At 38.2% G+C, this 15,985-nt stretch overlaps 1 protein-coding gene across 9 annotated transcripts in view; it reads left to right on the top strand.

Annotated features, from left to right (window-relative positions):
- Positions 1 to 15,985, top strand: part of NCKAP5 (NCK associated protein 5) — a 1,111,865-nt gene that overhangs the window by 404,388 nt on the left and 691,492 nt on the right. The gene's annotated exons all lie outside the window — the stretch shown is intronic.

Raw genomic sequence — 15,985 nt, 5'->3', positions numbered from 1 at the left:
TGAGTGATTGTCTTAAGTCTGTCATTGTTTGACCCCAAACAAATCATCTAACCATAATCTGAGCCATAGTCTTCTAAATTGAAATGGTGACCATGACTTAAAGATACTGTGAGGATTAAATGAGAATGGATGCCAAAATGCTTTGGAAAATGACGACAAAGTGTATCAGTCAATCAAGAAATATGGAGATGTTAAGTTGGCTGTTTAGTACCATATTTCACTTTGTCTGTTTGCCATGTTAATTTTGAAAGAATTGTCTTTTGGACAGAGTATTTATTCTTTTACTTACGGTATAGGCCAAGTTGTATGACAAAGAGATCCTAAAATGTGTTTCATCTAAGATAGAAACTTACTTCTTTTTCACAAGGTGGGCAGACAGCTGCTTTAAAATCAATCAGTTTTGCCCTTCTGTTTTTGAGTCCAAGGTTGTTACTGTTCCCTCCCAGGGGAAGAATGTGTAATGGGCAAGCAACCTGTCACTTTTTTAAAACAGAATTTGAAAGTAGTTTGTCAGGAATTTTTTAAAGGCCATGCCGTGTGGCATGTGGGATCTTGGTTCCCTGATACCTGATCGGGGATTGAACCTGTGCCCCCTATACTGGGAGCACTAAATCTCAATCACTAGGCTGCCAGGGAAGTCCCAAGCAACTTGTCTTTAGGTTGAAGATTCCTTGGATACTACAAGTACCATTTTTGCTCCATGTTATTGATTTGAACTCAGTCACATGTTCACACCTAACATGCTGGGAAATAGAAACTCCAGCTCAGGAACTAAGTGTTCAGCTGAAACTGGGGAGGAGTGGAAGCTATGTTTATTTTTTTATTGAAGTATAGTTTATTTATAATATATAAATTAATATTTCTCTGTATAGCAAAGTGATTCAGATATATATGTATGTGCATACATGTATATATATATATATATATATATATATATATGTTCTTTTTCATATTCTTTTCCTTTATGGTTTATCTCAGGATATTGAATATAGTTGCTTTGTTTTTTGTCAGTTACGTTTAAAATAAGTATACAATGGGGGACAATTTAGTGGTCTCCAACAAATTGATACATATTGTATGTATTACAGTATCCTGTTAAACTGTACTTATAGTTTGATTTGCATTAATTGCATTGCCTTGGTACCAAATAGCAGGCAATGAAACTTTCTGAGGACCACATGTACTATTTGTCTGTAGTCTGTCACTATTAATTTATATTAATGAAATTCTCATATGTGACAGAGATTAAGAGATGTTTTCACCCTGTGGGGTTTACTATTCATTTTGCTATCCATTATCCTTCTATTTGACAACACACTTTGGCTATGACTTTTTGTATTATGTTGAAATCTTTGACAGCCTGTATGACTTACATAGCATAGATAAGCAGTGTAGCTAAATCTTCCTCAGGAGGAAGGATTAGGGGATCAGCGGAACACAATGATTTTGGAAAACTGTCCATAGGTTATTTTTCAGATTCCATTTCTGGCTTGTACTAATAGAGTAAAAGTGAGGATACAGTAATTTTGGAAACCTGGCCTAATGTCTCTATGACCACTGTAACCTTTTTCAGTTAAAAAATAGCCCTGGGAGGTCAAACTAATACACTTATAATTTCAGATTCTCTTTTATTAGACCGACTACATGTAGCTGATTAACTAATTTACTTATTCACTTATTTATCACACATCTATGATGTTCCAAGTGCTCGGCTAAGTATTGGAGGGTACAAAAACGAAGGAATAGGTGCTTTGAATATCTGTGGCACATTCAAAGGGACCTGTTTGGTAAATAGCCAGGTGCACAAGATTGGACCTCCAAAGAGTGATGTGCATGCTCAGTTGCTATGTCATATTCAACTCTGTGCGACCCCACGGACTGCAGCCCACCAGGCTCCTCTGTCCATGGAATTTCCAGGCAAGGATACTGGAGTGGGTTGCCATTTACTCCTCCAGGGAATTTTCCTGACCCAGGGATTGAACCCACGTTTCCTGTAATGGCAGGTAGATTCTTTAACTCTGAGCCACCTGAGAAACCCAAAAGGGTGATCTAGCATACAGGTAAATATTTGGAAGTTTCTGGATTTCGGGTGATATTTGAAGACCTAGTAGTCTATAGGATTTTCCAGTAGAAAAGGGGCCTATGATAGAACCTTACTTTTAATACATAAGGGGCTGGAAGAGGAAGAAGGAAGGAAAAAAACAAAGATCTCAGAGTGATAGCATGTAGGAAACACTTTCATAGAATACCAAAGAGGGAGAAAGTATGATTTCACCGGTCTTGCTATAGGAACAGTTCATACAATAAGGATCAAGGCAATACTCTGAGATTCCACCTCAGTGGCTCTAGTGGAGCAGTTCCACTGAAGAATTTGCAGTAGAAGTGAGGTTTAAAGAATGATTGGAAAAGAAAAATTAGAGGTGGCTAGTGGAGAGATAATTGCAGTGAGATGAATTTGTCACAGTTAGTATCCCTGAATTGATTTCTTTGTGTTGTTTAACATTTAAAAATATTTTATTGGAAGAACTTATGTTGGCACAGATGCTAACCAAGTAAGAGGCACCTTTCTTGTCTATTACCTGGCTATGTCATTTCCAAAGTGAGCATGTTTTAGTTTTTTATATTTACTGAATAGATGTACCTTTCTGTTAAGGTGACAAAATAACTTTGGAAGGCAGCATCACTTGTTATAGTAGTCAGTCATTTCCTAGGTGTGAAAAATCCTGTAACTAGTGCTAGATCAGTTGATTTAACAGCTGGCCTAGTTCATACAGCTTTGCCTGTGGGTGGATTGGGAATCCTACATAAGTAGTATAAAACTGCTGACAGGATTTCACAAGCTCTGACATAAATTATGGTGATTATAACATAACGATTATTTTGAGGGATTTTTGGATCTCTGTAAGCTTTGAAACAGTATTATATTTTAAACTCGACTTGAAGTGAATGAAAAACAAGATCCTCTCATCATTGGAATTCATTTATAATGGGCTTTGCTCGGAACTGACACAGATCAGACAAAACCAGGTTCACATTAAGTGGGCTTATACTACACAGATATGCAATGTTCTGTATATCTATAAACCTAATTACTTTAAATGTTTCATACTCACTATCCTGAAGCGTGTTCATTAAAGAAGTAAAAGGCAAATTCCCTGAAATATAGCTCCAAAATGATTCTAATTTGCATAAGTTAGATTCCTTTGCACAAGGAACAGATGCCATACCTTTGTAAAAATTTTAAAACATATCATACAACTATGTCATGGTGTAACTTAGTGTTCCTCACCTGTCTTCACTTGGGTGAAATGCTTTTAGCAGAACATTGACAAAAACAAGTGAAGAAAGGCTTCATTGTTTCAAATACTAGCTTAGCTCTAGGATAATATAAACAATTTTGTTTTATTGTGGTATTTTAGATCCAGCTTTCTAAAATTTAATTATAATTAAATTTTTGGATATTATTTTCTTGGCCTGTATTTTTCTAAATAATATTCATCACTTTTAATATTTATATAGTAAAGAAATTAATTTAATCCATAATATTACTATGTATTATTTGCTTTATTCTCTTTTGACCTTTTATATATTTTCAAAACTGTGCTATATCGGTTTTATATCAAAGCTGTGCTATATTGGTTTTATACAGTTTTATATCATACTTCTTTCACCTAATATTATACTGTTATCCATTTTATGTTCTTTACAAAGTTAAGAAACTGTATAATTCTTCAAATGGATAACGTGTGCTAAGCCTTTATTTTTGGAACCTAATACATCAAATTTTTTATATTTCTATAAATGATACTTTGAACATCATTTGTTTTGACTTTTTACTCAGGGTGATTCCTAGACATGAAATTTCTGGATCAAATGAACATGAATGTTTTAATTTTCATGACGTATTACTAAGCTGCTTTTCCTAACTGTTAAATAAATAGGCAAAGCACAGCCTTGTACTTAAGCTTTTCTGATTTTCAAGTCAAATAGAACAATAACTTTATATCTATGTCCTCAGATGCTCAGTTGTGTCTGAGTGTTTGTGATCCCATGGATTGTAGCCCACCAGGCTTCTCTGTCCATGAGATTCTCCTGGCACGAATACTGGAGTGGGGTGCCATTTCCTCCTCCATGGAATTTTCCCGACCCAAGGATCAAACATACATCTCTTACATCTCCTGCACTGGAAGGCGGATTCTTTGCCACTAGTGCCACCACAGAGGTAGGAAAGCCCTATCTCTATGTAGGGAGAGATCTTTGCATTCTCCTGCTTCCTCCTTTCTCTTCCTCCTCCCTGTCTACCACAAAGATGCATAATTTACATCCTACATCTTCTTTCTAGGGTGTTAATTTTATAAATGTAGTTGAACTTTTAGACATTAAATTCTGTTTGAATTATTTTGAATCTTCCTTTTATATTGTGAATTCCATATTTTTCACTCACTGTTCAGTATAGAATGTATGTGTATATACACACATGCACATACAGGCGTATATACATACATATATACATATCTGGTATATACTTTTTACTCACCTCTCTGATATTTGTATATGTGTGTGTGTGTGTGTTTAGTCACTAAGTCATGTCCAACTCTTTTGCGGCTCCATGGACCAGCCCGCCAGGCTACTCAGTCCCTGGGATTTCCCAGACAAGAATACTAGAGTGGATTACCATTTCCTTTTCCATGGGATCTTACAAACCCAGGGATCAAACCCACATCTCCTGCATTGCAGCTGGATTCTTTACCACTGAGCCACCAGGGAATGAATACAAATATGTGTGTGTGTGTATATATATATATTTTTTCATATATGTATATATGTGTATATATACATATTCATAAGATTATGCAGTTTTACATAATAGTTCTTTCACCTAACATTATACAGTTTTATGTATGGGTCAGGGAGATTCCCCTGCAGGAGGGCATGGCAGCCTACTCCAGTATTCTTGCCTGGAGAATCCCATGGATAGAGGAGCCTGGTGGGCTACAGTCCATAGAGTTGCACAGAATCAGACATAACTGAATAGATTTAGCATGCATACACCAAAGAAGTGGAATTACTAGATCATATGGTAGTTCCATTTTTAATTTTGGGGAGAAGCTCCATGCTTTTTTCCAAATTGACTGCACCAATTTACATTCCCATCTACAGTGCATGGGAGTGCCCATTTCTCCACATCCTTGTCAAGATATGTCATTTTTCATCATAGCTATTCTAACAGGTGTGAGGCATTTTTCATTGTAGTTTTGATTCACATTTCCCTGATGGTTAGTGATACTGAACATCTTTTCATGTATCTGTTGACTATTCATTTGCATCTTTAGAAAAATGTCTGCTCATTAAAAAATCAGATTGGATTTTTTGCCGTTGAGTTAGTATGAGTTTTATATTTTAAATATTAACCCATTATCAGGTATATGATTTGCAAATATATTCTCTCTATTCAGAAGGTTGTCTCTACCTTTTGTTGATGGTTAACTTTGCATCAGAGGATAAGATGGCAGGATGGCATCACTGATGAAAAACCTGAACTTGGGCAAACTTCGGGAGGTGGTAAGGGACAGGGAGGCCTGGCATGCGGCAGTCTATGAGACTGCAAAGAGTCAGACATGATGGGGTAACTGAACAACAACTTTGCTATGCAGAAATTTTTGTTTGTTTGTTTAATGTAGTCCCACTTGCATTTTTGGTCTTTGTTTTTGGAATCAGATTTAAAAATTCATCACAGAACACTCATGTCAAGGGGTTTGCCATCTATTTTATCTTTTAAGAATTTCATGAATTCAGGTCTTACATTCAAGTCTTTAATCTATTTAGAGTTAATTTGGGGATATGGTGTAAGATAGTGGACTAGTTTCATTCTTTTGCATGTGGCTATCCAGTTTTGCCAACACCATTTATTGAAGAGACAATCCTTTTAAAATTGCATATTCTTGACTCTTTGTCACTAATTAACTGACCGTATAATAAATATGGATTTATTTTGGATTCTTTGCTCTGTTCCGTTGGTCTGTTTTTCTGTTTTCATGTCAACGTCACATTGTTTTGATTACTCTAGCTTTAAAATATAGTTTGAAATTGAGGCGCATGATGCTTTGTTCATCTTTCTCAAGATTGCTTTGGCTATTCACAGTCTTGTGTTTCCATGCAACTATTAGAATCATTTGTTCTGTTTCTATGAAATAATGTTGGAGTTTGATGGGTATTGCATTGAATCTATAGATTGCTTTGAGTAACATGGACATTTTAACAATATTAACTATTCCAGTCCATGAGCATGAAATATCTTTTCATTTCTTTGTGTCTTCAATTTCTTTTATCAGTGTCTTAGAGTTTTCTGAGTACAGGTTTTTCAACTTTTTGGTAAAATTAATTTTAGGTATTTTATTCTTTTTGATGCAATTGTAAATGGGACTGTTATATTAATTTCTCATAGTATATAGACATGCAACCAATTTCTGTATATTGATTTTATGCCTTGCCATTTCACTGAATTTGGTTATTAGTTCTAACAGTCTTTTGGAGAAAAGTTTAGTCTACGGCCATACCACCCTGAACACGCCCTATCTCGTCTGATCTCGGAAGTTAAGCAGGGTCGGGCCTGGTTAGTACTTGGATGGGAGAAAACTTTAGGGTTTTCTACATATAAAATAATTTAATCTGTGTATAGTGACAGTTTTACTGTTTTCTTTCCAACTTGGATGCCTTTTATTTTTCTTGCATGATGTCTTTGGCAAGGATTTCCAATATTATGCTGAATAAGAGTGGGGAGAGTGGACGTTCTTGTCTTATTCTTCATCTTAGAGGAAACGTTTCTAGCTTTTCACTGTTGAGTATAATGTTAGCTATGTGCTTCTCATATATGACCTTTATTGTGGTGAGGTACATTCCCTCTGTGCCCACATTGTTGAAAGTTTAGTATAAATGGATATTGAATTTTGTCAGATGTGTTTTTATACATTTATTGAGATGATCAAATGACTTGTGTTCTTCATTTGGTTAATGTAATGTATCATATTACTTTGCAGATGTTGATGTTGAACCATCCTTACATCCCTTGAGTAAATCCTACTTGATCATAGTATATGATTCTTTTAACATATTGTTAAATTTGATCTTCTAATATTTTGTTGAGGATTCTTGCATCTGTGTTCATCAGGGATATTGGCCTGTAATTTTCACTTTTTGTGATGTTTTTGGTTTTTAAGTTTGTCTGATTTTTGGTATCACAAAAATGCTAGCCTCATCAAATGAGTTTCAAAGAATTTCCTCCTGTTCAACCTTTGAAAGAGTTTTAGAAGGATAGGTATTAACTCTTCTTTAAATGTTTAATAAAATTGACTAGAAAAGCCATCTGGTCCCAAACTTCTGTTTGATCAGTAATCAAAAGCCTCCCACAATCTCTTTATGTGTTTTGGTCTATTCAGATTTTCTGTTTCTTCCTAATTCAGTCTCTAAAGATTCTGTGATTCTAAGAATGTATTCATTACTACTATGTAGCCCAATGAGTTGGCAAGTAATTGTTTAGGGTACTCTTTTAAGATCCCTGCTTCCCTGATAGCTCAGTTGGTAAAGAATCCATCTGCAATGCAGGAGACCCTGCAGGTTCGATTCCTGGATCAGGAAGATCCCCTGGAGAAGGGATAGACTACCCACTCCAGTATTCTTGGTCTTCCTTTGTGGCTCAGCTCGTAAAGAATCTGCTTGCAATGAGCGAGACCTGGTTTGATCCCTGGGTTGGGAAGATCCCCTGGAGAAGGGAGAGGCTACCCACTCCAGTATTCTGACCTGGAGAATTCCATGGACTGTATAGTCCATGGTGTTACAAAGAGTCGGACACAACTGAGTGACTGTCACTTACTTACTTAAGATCCTTTGTATTTCTGTAGTATCAGTTATAACATCTCCTCTTCAATTTCTAATTTTATTTATTTCAGGCCTCTTTTTTTCTTGGTTAGTCTGGCTAAGGGTTCATCAATTTTGTTTATCTTTTCAGAGAATCAGCTGTTAGTTTTACCGATCTTTTCTATTGTCCTTTTAATCTCTATTTTATTTCTATCTGATTGTTATTATTTACTTTCTTTTGCTGACTTTGTACTTTGTTTCATCTTTGTTTCTTGCTTCTTTAGATGTAAAGTTAAATTGTTTTTTTGAAATTGTTCTTGTTTCTTGAAGTACGCTGATATTTCTTAGAGCTTCCCTTTTAGAACCACTTTTGTTCCATAGGTTTTGGTATGTTGTATTTCATTTGTCTCAAAGTATGTTTTTATTTCTCTATTGATATTTTTCATTGACCGAGTGGTTGTTCAGTAGTCTGTTGTTAAATATTCACATATTTGTGATTTTTACAGTTTTCTTCTAGTAATTGATTTCAAGTTTCATGCCATTGTGGTTGGAAGAAATGCTTGATATGATTTCAGTCTCCTTAAAATTGAAATTTGTTTTATGGTTGTCCTAGAGAATTTTCCATGTGCACTTGAAAAGAATATGTCCTGCAGCTTTTGGGTGGAATGTTTTGTGCATGCTGAGTCACTCCAGTTGTGTCTGTTTGTGACCCCATGGACTGTAGACCACCAGGCTCCTCTGTCCATGGGATCCTCCAGGCAGGAATGCTGGAATGGGTTGCTGTGCCCTGCTCCAGGGGGTCTTCCCACCCCAAGGACTGAACCTGAATCTTTTATGCCTCTTACACTGGCAGTCAGGCTCTTTACCACCAGAGCCACCTGGAAGCCCCGGAATATTCTGTAGGTGTCTGTTAAGTAGATCTGATACAAGTTGTCACTAAGGCCAATGTTTTCCTTATGAGTTTCTGTCTGAATGTCATCTTATTTAGAGTTCTCTGGGCTTCTGAGACCTGGATGTCTGTTTCCTTTCCCAGGTTAGGGAGATCTTCAGCCATTATTTCTTCAAATAAGTTCTTCCCCTTTCTTTTTTTCTTCTCCTGAGACCATCACAACGTAAATGTTAGTCCTCTTGTTTTCCCACAGAACCCCTAAGATCTCTTCGCTTTAATTTCACTTATATTATTATTGTTGTTTTTGCTGCTTAGTTCAGATGTTTCCTAGCTTTGTCTTTTAGATCACTGATTCTTTCTACCATGTTATCTAGTCTACTAGTGAATTCTTTTAGTGCATTTTTTAGTTCAGTTATTGTGTTCTCAGCTGTGCATACTTCGTTATATTTTTTATCTCTTTGCTGAAGTTCTCACTGTGTTCATATATTCATCTGTGTTCAGTGAGCAGCTTTATGACTGTTTCTTTTAAGTCTCTTGTCAGGTAGATGACTTATCCCCATTTCATTAAGGGCTCTTTCTGAAGGTTTGTCTTGTTCTTTCTTTTGGCACATATTTCTGTTTTGTCATTCTGTTTGATGCTGTGTTCCTATGTATTGGGTGAGATGGTGACCTCTCTGTGTCTTGAAGTACTGGCTTTGTGTATGTGAGGAAGTTTATAATTCAGCCTTGCCCTGGTGGTTGGTTGTCGTTTGAACCTTTGTGATTGTCTTACAGCCTGATTTATTCTTGACAGGTTTCTGTTGTTGAAGGTATGTCAAGACTTTTCAGTATTCCAAGGGGAAGGATCTCACTTGGTACTTAGCTTTAGGCTATTTGAAAGCCAGATACTTGGGGAACAGGTTTTGAAGTATGCAAATATATAGTCTTGTGGACCATATTCATAAGCCCTCTGGCCTTCAGACCAGGAAATCTGGAGGTGACCCTTGGGTAGCATTTCCATAAATCAGACCTCTAGACAAGTGTATGAGCTCCTTTCTGGGAGGTATCAGTGAGCTCAGGGAGGTCAAGGGAGTATGCAAGAATGGTGTCTTACATTTCCCAAGAATGCCTCTGTACTCTCTAGATGTGTGCAGACCTGAAGCCTGTCCCTCAAGCTGAATCTCCAGGACAAGTAAATTGTTCTTTTCATAAGAAGACTGTAGGTGTGTTTTAGTCCACTACCTGTACAGTGCCCTGGATGTGGAATCCTGTCAAGAACTATCTTTCCAATTGTTATAGTTCCATGGGGCCCAGGAATGCAAATCCCCTGCCCACCAGGGCCAGATGATCAGGGGGGCATAGTCTGTCTGTCTGGGTTGCTTGAACTTGCTGGCTCTAGAAAGGCATCTGGAATGCATGGGGGTGGGACATGCTCCTTGGCTTCAGCATGACATCAGGGAAAACCCTTGTCTGCGTGCCCCTGCCAACTTTAGCAAGGGAGTGGGAGAGTGTCATAATTTCACACTAGCTGGTGCCAGCCAGGGAGTGAGGGGATGCCATACCCACTCATCCCTGCCTGCCTTATCAAGGCAGTAGGAGAATCCCCATCTGCATACCTGCCTGTGCTAACAAGGGAGGAGAGTGCAAAATGGCATCTGCCAGCTCTCCAGTCTCCAGCAAGAGCTCCCACCGTCCTGACCTCCCCCAGCAGATGCTTGAAGATTGCATATGAATCTACTTCACATTCCAGGCACTTTTCAAACTGCTGCTTTTGCAGTGGGTTAGGGCCAATGAGGCTTCCGTGGTGACTCATGGTAAAGAATCTGCCTGCAATGCAGGAGACCTGGGTTTGATCCCAGGGTCAGGAAGATATCCTAGACAAAGGAATGGCTACCCACTCCAGTATTCTTGCCTGGAGAATTCCATTGACAGAGAAGCCTGGCAGGCTACATTCTATGGAGTTGGACACAACTGAGCGACTAACACTTTCACTTGTTTCTAGGGCAGATGAGACCTCACGCAAGCCTTTTAGAAGGAGAATCTCAAGTCACCTCAACTATTGACTAAAAAAAATGCACATCCTAAAAGTTGGGAGTTATGTTTTAGTCAGTGGACAACACTGAGGACTTAAGGCTGAGACACAGCATCTCAGATAACTCTGAAAGACTGCTTCCAAGAGGCAAGGGAGGGAGCCAGGATATATAGGAATTTTTGCAACAAAGGCCAGGTAGTCAGAACCTCAAAAGATTACTGTTAATTAAGGAAAACCAGATATTTCAAGTTAAGGAACTTGGGACTTTTCTATATATGTGAAGATGCAAAGTCTGGGCTCATTGAAATCATTCCTTTGACATGCACCTCAGGTCAGTGTCCTGTGCTTCTTATCCTAGTCTTCTCAGGAAGTACCATCAGAGGTGGCTGTAAGCAGCTGGCTGCTATATGTGGGACAGATCCTGCCTCCATCCTGAGTTCTCTCAGGGCTCACCATCAGGGCAGCTATAATGTGATGGCTTGAGGTCAGCACCGTACTTTGTTTACTTATGTGGCAGATGGCAGTTTTAGTTCACACAGGCTTTTGGATTCCTTGAACATAACCTCTGCTGGTTTCTAAGCCAGACATTTTTGAGGCTTGTTTCTTTGTTATAGGTTCCAGGGCTGGGCTGGGTGATGTGGGGAACAAATCCGTCATCCTGGGGAGAAGCTCTGTGTTTATGAGATCCCTCCCTGTTGTGGGACTCTGCACCAGGGATGGAATTTTTGGTGAGCTTGCGTCTCTGCATTTTCTACCAATCTCAGTGTGGTCCTTTGATCATGTGTTGTGGAGGAGCAGTTCAGCTAACTTTCAGTTCTTTTTTGAAGAATATTGTCCCATATATAGCTGTAGAGTTGGTGTGTCCCGGGGCAAGGCGAGTTCTGGATCTTCCTGAGTCTCCACCTTGGAACACCTCTCCCTGCCCCACCCACCCCCACCCCTGCCTTGCACCTGTATTTTTAATTAAGGGAGGTGCTTTACTTTCTGAATTCAAATAAACCTGGGAATGTCTTTCTGTTGCTTTGTTACAAAGAATCTACTTTCTTGGGATTGTTTATGGATTAAGACTCAAAGGTTTCAATGGACATCTGGACTTGCCAGAAGCTATGCAGTTAGCCTTTTTAAAATCCTTGGTAGGAGACCCATTTGTCTGTTTGGGTGCATGCAGTCTTCCAGCCCCGACTCCAAACATACACCACAGTTTTTTTTCAGCCCTTTTGTGGGTGGAAGTGTGGATGATTTTCTGTAAACTCTACCTGGAGTGTGAGGAAAGTTTTTGATGTGTAAAATCAAGTGTTTTTCTTTTTCTCTATTTTATGCTGAAATGTCTCTTTAATTATCCCTTTGATCATTGCTTACCTTACAAATCTTGCCAAATACTCAAAAGCTATAATTAATAGACCCACCTACATTTTCTGACCTAATATCCAACATGTCTCTATTCATTTTCGTCTTTATCCTTTATTTAATTTATCTAGATTGTTTGTCCTTCACAGGACTGTGTAAGTATTTTTATTGCCACTTCTACTATAAAATCTAATGTGGGTTTGTCATAAGGAAAATGAGTAGAATACAATGTTCATCATGTTAATAACTATATTTGAATATAGTTTCTATGCTGAGTGACATGAGAAGTACCTTCTAGGCAAAGCAAGCCTGATGGAACTGGCATTTTTCATGGATAATGTTACGATGAACACTGCCACCAAGGACAATGGGGATATGGTATATGTTTTTCTTCTAGCTTGCATGCACGTGTGCTAAGTTGCTTCAGAAATTTTTCTCCGAGGTCTCCCAGTGTCCAGTCTCTCAGGCACACTGGAGAGCTGTGTTATACTGAGGTAGACTTTTGCCATCCCCTTTCCTTTTGCCTGTGGCTTTGATACTCTGGAATACTGGAGCTTGTGCTGAGAACATGCAGTGTGTGCTTTATACTCAGGCTGGCACCATCGGCACGGTTGCCACGGCATTGTCCTTGCTGTGAGTGTAATGCCAGCGTGCACCATTGCCAGCCCCACTGTGATCATCCTCCATCGTTTCCTGGGAATTAGTCTCCAAACGTAAATGATTCCCAGGAGGATAATTCTGTCTTACACTTACAGAATGATAGGGATTTATTATTAGTTAACAGATCTTTCCAATTCAGGAGCCAGAATTGATAAATGTATGAGGTGCTGCCTAAATTCTCTTGGGCAGGGGAAAACATTTCATTTAACAGAAAGCACATGTAAGCATCATCTTTTCTCCTCTCAATTCATTTAAGTTAGTGTCTATTTGCGTGTGTGTGTATCTGTGTGTGTGTGTATACATAGGGGTGGGGTATAGGCCATGCCCAATAAATATGCAAGTAACATAAACTGGATATTAGAAGTAAGCATGCCATGGAGAAAAATTAAGCTGAGAAGAAGGATGAAGAATTCATAGTCTTAGTTTTCCATTGTTTGTGGTTTAAGATGTCATTATAATATGGCTATTTTTATGGACAATTGGGTAAAACTACCTTAATTGGAAGCACTCTGTTATTTGAAATAGCATTTATAGTTTAAATAATAATCCAGATATACCTAATTAATGATTGAAAATCTGTATTATTACTGTTAATCTCTAATTACCTATTCTAAAATCCAACTATAATTGAAGGAGCATTGACTTAAAAACCTTGAAGCTGAGTAAGAGAAAAGAAAATGCATATAACCTTCACCTTGTAAAGTGGTTTGCCTTTTGAGAAGAGGTTTGATCCTATGGAAATGGCTCTGTTCACTGCTTGCCTTGTGTTATATGCTTAAACTGTTTTATTTAATCCTTACTATACCTCTTCAGTTTTTTCTCTCTATGAAAAAAAGTAAGGTTTAGAGAGACTAAATGACTTGCCTGAGGGGGCAGAGCTAGTAAGTACCAAAACCAGGGTTTGAACCTAAATCTCTTTGATCCAAAGATTATATTTGTGATCACCTTTTAGAGTCCACTTCTGACTTGAGCTAAGCAGAATAAGCAGAACACAGATCTCTTGGTTTAAATGTAACTGTTTTCTAGAGCTTGCACACGGTTTGCCCCTGCCTTCCTGTCCAGGGAGGGCTTCCCTGGTGGCTCAGAGGGTAAAGAATCTGCCTGCAATTCAGGAGACCCGGATTCGATCCCTGGGTCAGGAAGATCCCCTGGAGAAGGGAATGGCTACCCACTCCAGTATTCTTGCCTGCAGAATTCTAAGGACAGAGGAGCCTAACGGGTTACAGTCCATGGGGTCACAAAGAGTCTGACATGACTGAGTGCCTAATACTCACTTCTTGTCCAACTTCTTTTTAGACTATACACCTCAGGCTCTGTTCCCTGGCTCCATTTCTGTTCTTAAATACCACACTTGGGGGTCTTTGCTTATGCTGTTTCCTTTGCCTGTGATGTTCTTCCCCTCCTCCTTTCTCTATATGCTTGCCTATTTCTCTGCCAAGCCCCAGACCCAGAAGTCATTTGCTCAGAATCCTTTTCCAGCCATGGTGTATAAAGGAGGTGCCCTCCCGACTTAAAGTCCTTCCTATCATCTGTTATTTCCTTCCTAGCATGTAACCAACCTGAAATCGATCTGATCACTTCCTTGTTATGTGTCTCTCTACAGAATGGAAGCTCTCTGAGGGCAGGGATTTCCTCCCTTAGGTACTACTATATCTATAAAGTTAGAACAGCACATGACATATAATAAATGTTGAAAAAATTTGAATGAAGACTGGATGGGTGACCTTGAAATTTATATATTTGACTCTACTTAGAAACACTGTCTTTAAAATTTTTTTCAAAGGGTGTATTTGAAAATAAGAATTTTGAGTGTTCCTATCATGTTTAAACCTTGATCAAGATACTTAATAATGTTACCACAAACCATTGCAACTTCCTCCAGTAACATATTTCTGCTTTGCTTTTCATGTCAATGGTCTTGTTTAAATAACTCACCTGAAAATGCATATTAATAAGAATAAAACTCTTTGGCTAATTTTCTGCAATAGAATTATGGAAAGCTATTCAAATAGTTTTGCTAGATAAGGACTTGGGATGCCCTCCAGTCTAACTGAAATATTGTAGAAAGGTGAAAAGGCTTCTCTCCAAGGCTACACAGGTCCAGAAACTTGAACAAAGCCCTTTCTGTCACATAAGGTCAGTTCTTACTGTGTATTCTACTCCCCCACCCCCACCCATTATAGTCAATAGTTTTATAGAAACAACTCATTTTATATAGTATTCCATCAAAATAAAAATGTCTTAAAAAGGTATCAATATTAACCTGAGTTCCTAGTTTATCTTAAGTACATAAGATATAAAATGGTAACTTTCATGGGTACCTTCACACTGAAATCCCTGCACACTCTTCTGCCTAAGGCTGCTGTGATGTAGACACAGAGGCCTGTGGGCTCCTCAAAGAGAAAGGGAAAAAAATATTAGGTTCAGGGTGAAATAAATTATACAAGTTTTTTGTTGTTGTTGTTGTTGTCTTCTACATAGTTAACAATTAAAATGATTGTTATGTGAACCTCATATTCAGGAGTCACAAATTAAAAAAAAATTAGGTTCAATAACCTACAGATTCTATGAGCAGTTCTCATGTAATTAAGGAATCCCTCACTTTTTGGAGATGTTTCTTACAAACCTAATTTGATTTATACAAATTTATGAGTATTTCTAAACAAGATAAAGCTTGCCTTTATATCTTCTTAGAAGCTAGATTGGTTTTCTAAGGAAATAAATAAGATAAAAAGAAAAAAAAAAGGAAAACCAAGAACAAATTGCATTGTTCATATAAGGAAATGAAGGAAAAATAAACATGTGATTCATCAATATAAACAATATGCCCATTGAAGGAGGGCAATGAATATGTAGTTTCTATGTAGCTCAAAAATAGTGTTTTTGCTAGAAAGTGATTTGTGTAAAATCAGTATAATCAAGACCTGCACTGTCTACTTTATTCCTCATTGGCTCATACAACCTCAAGGTTGGCTCATTTCCCATCCTTTCCCAATCCCATACTTTTATATGGCTGCTGCTGCTGCTGCTAAATCACGACAGTCGTGTCTGACTCTGTGCGACCTCACAGGTGGCAGCCCACCAGGCTCCTCTATCCCTAGGATTCTCCAGGCAAGAACACTGGAGTGGATTGCCATTTCCTTCCCCAATGCGTGAAAGTGAAGTCATTCAGTCCTGTCCGACTCTTCGCAACCCCATGGAATGCAGCCTACCAGGCTCCTCCA

This window comes from Cervus canadensis, chromosome 15 (assembly GCF_019320065.1).
Source record: "Cervus canadensis isolate Bull #8, Minnesota chromosome 15, ASM1932006v1, whole genome shotgun sequence".
NCBI lineage: Eukaryota > Metazoa > Chordata > Mammalia > Artiodactyla > Cervidae > Cervus > Cervus canadensis.
Note: the sequence above shows the minus strand (reverse complement) of the source record. Positions and strands in the feature narration are given on the sequence as shown.